Source organism: Corythoichthys intestinalis, chromosome 20 (genome assembly GCF_030265065.1).
Source record: "Corythoichthys intestinalis isolate RoL2023-P3 chromosome 20, ASM3026506v1, whole genome shotgun sequence".
NCBI classification, from domain to species: Eukaryota; Metazoa; Chordata; class Actinopteri; order Syngnathiformes; family Syngnathidae; genus Corythoichthys; species Corythoichthys intestinalis.
Window position 1 is genome coordinate 15623814 of NC_080414.1, and position 5675 is coordinate 15629488.

The following is a 5675-nucleotide window of genomic DNA, read 5'->3' on the forward strand; positions in this document are numbered from 1 at the left end:
AGACGGTGATTGACTGAAAATGGTTCAATATTGGATTAAATGTCTTTTTTTCTCATGTCTATTTATAATTGCTCTTTTCCTAAAAAAAAAAAATGTTTTATTCGATTACTCGATTAATCGATAGAAATTTTCAGTCGATTACTCGATTACTAAAGTATTCGATAGCTGCAGCCCTAAAATATTGTCAGTTTATGCTAATGTTTTGAATTACCAATGTGCTATGCTTGTGCTGTGTTTCACCAGTCAGTAAAATGACATTTCTCAATCTGTACACGAGCTCTGTTTTCTTGAATTCTTCTATTTATTGGTGCTAAAATTAGGGTGTGCGTTATAAACGGGTACAATAATTTCCCCTAGATTTTACAAGTAAATTTGGGGTCCGCATTCTGCACGGGTGCGCCTTATATTCGGGAAATTACAGTATTTGAATTTGAAGTTTTTGTAAATAGGCCCCCTACGAATCAGCCCGGTTTCATGTGTCATGTCAATAGGTTATGAAGTCTATGGTTTTGCAAGTAAAAATTGTTGTATTTTAGAGGAAGAAAACAGATTTTCAAGTGTTAGAAAAGTGAAGACATTTTCCCCCAAATTTACATTTTTCAGCCGGGAAACACCCAAATAGTGCACAATTCGTTGGTTTTGTTTGAGCACTTTTGAAGTCTCGTTAGTGACACCAAGTGAGCCTTCTTCCCACCCGTCAGCTCTTTCTGTTTCTCAACACCTGTCATAGTGAAAGTGGAGGTTGGAAATGAATGAATGGAGACTTTTATGATTCACGGTCATCATCAGGTATGATGGGAAAAGCCGTCCGAAAAGCATCCTGTGACATTTGTTTATCTGCTTGTTTGCTCTTTGTTTTATTGAGCGCGATGACTCAGCTTTTCCCCCCCGGCCGCTGGCCGAGCGTCGCCGTCTGGGTTGCCACGGCGACCTGTAAAATCTCAAGCGCAATTACTGGTGACTACAACTACATCCAAGCAAATTTGTCATCGAGTTAACAAGATGAGTTTTTAGTCGTCCAAAGAAAGAGCGGTCGCCGGATTAAAGCCTCGTTAGTCACGGCCTCTAATGGTATAAGCGTCGACAGGTGGATCGCTTGTTCCCGAGTCGCTCTCATAAAACGGCGACCTAGCTTAGCGACGCCCTCCAGAGTGACTGCTGGGGAGCAGGTGGACGTCAGCTGCTCGCCATCCATCACCGCGTTAACGGCGGAGCGACGGAAGGGGGCCCAAAAAAAAGAGGGCTTCGGGCAAAATCCGCCAAAAAGAAAATGTCAATTACTGACGACGGGGAAAATAACAAAAGAGTCAGCTGCTGGAATCGAACAGCTGCTGCTAGGAGTCCAGACCGAGACAAAGTGGGTTCTGTTTGGACTGGACGCGTGCCAAAAAAGTGACAAAAAGAGGGTAGAAGATGGTTATATAACGCCTACGAAGATGCTTAATGATACGGCTCGTGTCAAGAGTCAAGTACAAGGCTATAAAAAGGGAAGGCAGAGTTAGCGCTATTGTGTTTTAGCTAACCGCAACATGAGTGCTAGTTTTGAATAATCTAGTGGTTGAGTGTGAGTGGATGCTTAGTTAGTCACTTTTTTCATTTGAGTACTTGAATGAACTTTATTGGACTTTTCTTCCATGCTTTCCTCTTGACAATGAAGGCCTTCTAGTCTATTCTCTTTAGGAGTTGCCATTCAAAAGGCACCGCTGGGATTCGAACCCAGGATCTCCTGTTTACTAGACAGGCGCTTTAACCAACTAAGCCACGGCGCCATGTGTCATATGTAGTCACAGGACATAGCCGGACGAAATAGGAGCTGGATATGGGCGCGCCAAAGTCCGCATTGAAAGTCATAGAGGCACGAAAGCACCTCACTTTTTGGTGTCGTTCGATGAAAACTAGTCCAAAGGCTTGACGTGTTTGAATGAGCACTTTTAAACACTTAATCGACTCGCGTGTTAGCACTTTGCCTACTTATTAGCTGCTCTGTTACATAAAAACAATTTCCGAGTTTTTCCGTTGTGTATTATTAGCTACCTCTGGAACATAAGTGTTGTACTGTACATGGAAGTGGAATTGGTTTTCTGGCCTTTTTTAAAAAAAAAATTCAAACCAGGTCAGCGAGCAATCATATAAAACTTGGTTTCTCATTTTTTTACTTTGTAGTTGATGTTTTTTTCTTATCTGTGAACAAAGTCGGTTGTTCTGCGACTTTGTTTACCAAAATTTCATCTCAATACTTTATTATGTACCCTTTGTTGGCAATAACGGAGGCCAAATGTTTTCTGTAACTCTTCAAAAGCTTTTCCCACACTGTTGCTGGTATTTTGGCACATTCCTCCATGCAGATCTCCTCTAGAGCAGTGATGTTTTGGGGCTGTCGTTGGGCAACACGGACTTTCAACTCCCTCTACAGATTTTCTATGGGGTTGAGATCTGGAGACTGGCTAGGCCACTCCAGGACCTTGAAATGCTTCTTACGAAGCCACTCTTTTGTTGCCCTGGCTGTGTGTTTGGGATCATTGTCATGCTGAAAGACCTAGCCACGTCTCATCTTCAATGCCCTTGCTGACGGAAGGAGATTTTCACTCAAAATCTCTCGATACATGGCCCCATTCATTCTTTCCTTTACACAGATCAGTCGTCCTGGTCCCTTTGCAGAAAAACAGCCCCAAAGCATGATGTTTCCACCCCCATGCTTCACAGTGGGTGTGGTGTTCTTCACATGCAATTCAGTATTCAATTCACGAGAACCTGTGTTTCTACCAAAAAGTTCTATTATGGTTTCATCTGACCATAACACATTCTCCCAGTCCTCTTCTGGATCATCCAAATGTGTTAGGTTTTGTGTTTGTTTTCTCCTAGTGTGACTTGTCCCTGTGATTGCCCATTGATTTCACCTGATATGCCTTCTCCTAGTCTATCATCCTGTGCTCACCTGTTCCTTGATGTCTCGTTACCCCTTGTCTGCGTGTGTGTATACATTTTCTGTTCACTCCTTGTTGCGTCATTGTCTATGTCTATGTCTTTGCCAAAGTCAAGACCTGTCCAAGCCCTCGTGTACCAGTCCCTCTGTTTAAGTAAGTTTTGGTTTGAACATTGCCTTTTTGATCCATAGTCCTTTTGTTTGTACTTTATATTTTGGTTAGTTATTATGAAAACGTGTTTTGAGTTCTCCTCCACCTGCCTCGCTGCCTTTTTCGTTTCCCTGCATTTGGGTCCACACCACCTGCCTTCCCGCGTTTCCCTGACAAAATGCTCTCTAGCGAACCGCAGACGGGCCTGGACGTGTACTTTCTTCAGCAGGGGGACACATCTGGCAGTGCAGGATTTGAGTCCCGGGCGGCGCATTGTGTTACTGATAGTAGCCTTTGTTACTGTGGTCCCAGCTCTCTGTACGTCATTCACTAGGTCCCCCCGTGTCGTTCTAGGATTTTTGCTCACCGTTCTTGTTATCATTTTGATGCCACGGGGTGAGATCTTGCATGGAGCCCCAGATTGAGGGAAATTATCAGTGGTCTTGTATCTCTTCCATTTTCAAATAATTGCTCCCACAGTTGATTTCTTTACACCAAGCGTTTTACCTATTGCAGATTCAGTCTTCCCAGCCTGGTGCAGGTCTACAATTTTGTCTCTGGTGTCTTTCGACAGCTCTTTGGTCTTGGCCATAGTGGAGTTTGGAGTGTGACTGACTGAAGTTGTGGACAGGTGTCTTTTATACTGATAATGAGTTAAAACAGGTGCCATTAATACGGGTAACGAGTGGAGCCCCGTTAGACCTCGTGAGAAGAAGTTAGACCTCTTTGACAGCCAGAAATCTTGCTTGTTTGTAGGTGACCAAATACTTATTTTCCACTCTAATTTGGAAAAGAATTATTTAAAAATCAAACAATGTGATTTTCTTTTTTTTTTTTCCACATTCTGTCTCTCATGGTTGTGGTTTACCCATGTTGACAATTACAGGCCTCTCTAATCTTTTCAATTCGGAGAACTTGCACCATTAGTGGTTGACTAAATACTTATTTGCCCCACTGTATAGTAGGTTGCTTTGGTCGTTGGTAGGAGCTGAGTTACTTGGTTTGGTCAATTAGTTTGTTGATTTATCGAGTTTTTTGTTGAGCTAAGTTCAACTTGGTATTTTGTTGGTTGCTATTTGATGACTGGACAGGGGTTTTCAACCCAGTCCTCAAGGCACACTGTGGGTCCTGGTTTTTGTTCCAGCCGATCCAGCAGAGACAGTTGAACCAATGAGGCTTCTGCTAAAACAAGCCACACCTGACTGCAATCAACTGATTGCACTTGTAAAACACCAGATTGGGGAAAAAGTGTTGTCATCTTGTTTGGTAAGAATGAAATCCTGCACCCACAGTGTGCCTTAGTGGAATAGGTTGGGGACCCCTGGGTTAACAGACAGATCTCCTTTAGGTTGTGGCGTGTGTTTGAGCGTTATTGCTCACGTTTGTGTCTGGTCACTGTCGGTTCTTGTCTGGGGACAGCTGCGGCGAGGCAGCTGCCGGCGCCTGGAAAAAATAAAGAGCACGACCTCCCAACAATCCGCGGATTCACGCCGCACTTGACGCTCAGCCGGCAAAAGGACGGGCGTGCCCGGTCTTGTTCCTAATTGGGAAAGTGCGGCCAGATTCAAAACGTGGCTTTGATTTCCACCAGGGCGTCGGGACTGCCTAATGAGCGTGCAAAACGGCCAGCTCGTTTGCCGGCGCCAGACCCGATTGGGAATTTGGCATCCTGAATCAGCGGAATCACAATCAGTCACGTGATCGTCGTCATGAATAGAAGAGGCTGATTGGCATGACTGAAGCGCTATTAAGTCCGTGTTAAGTGATGACTTCAATCAAATGCGAGCGACGCCATCATGTTTCGCCCGCGCGAAGTAATTAGTAATGAAACAGCACTACAAGCAGATTTAGGTTATTTATTTATTCATTTATTTATTTTTCACCCCAGAGAATATAAAACATTGTAATGGACATCTCTTGGAGAACACACACACTTTGAATGTCAATCAAGCTGAAACAAACACTGACAAATACTATAACATGTTGTTTCAGTCATTGTTTAATTATCTTACATACACTAATTTAGGGCTGCAGCTATCGATTATTTTAGTAGTCGATTAATCAATGAAGTAGTTAGTTCGAATAATCAAGTAATCAAATTAGGAACATAATAAATACCAGAGCTGAGCCTCAAACGGTATAAAAATAAATAAATAAATGACGATGTAAGTACAACACAAGAACAATTGGCTAAATTACGTAGCAAAAGTCTGCTACAAAATGCTAACTTGAACAAATAGTTCAAACCCATATGCCAACAAAAAACGGATAAATGTACTTATAAACTAAATTACGAATGTAGTAAATAAAACATTAGCTCAAACAAAAATTTAGCTTATGGTGGTCTTAACAGGGAGCAGCTGGATTGAACCATGTGAAATTGAGTTGTCATATTCACTGTTGCCACTACAGGGCAGTGTATCCACCCAAATCAATAAAACTAAATGCACACACTTTCAAAACAAAGCCTTACAATGCCACTAAAATTTTGCTGCTTCAAGTACCCTAATTTTCGGACTATAAGCCGCTACTTTTTTCCCTCATTTTGAATCCTGCGTCTTATAGTCCAGTGAGGCTTATTTGATGATTTATTTGGGTTAA

At 42.5% G+C, this 5675-nt stretch overlaps 1 non-coding gene across 1 annotated transcript; it reads right to left on the bottom strand.

Moving 5' to 3' along the window:
- Positions 1–1695: 1695 nt before the first annotated feature.
- On the bottom strand, positions 1696–1769 carry trnat-agu (transfer RNA threonine (anticodon AGU)). The gene has a single exon. It is a non-coding gene; the product is annotated as a tRNA-Thr (tRNA).
- Between the last annotated feature and the right edge of the window lie 3906 nt (positions 1770–5675).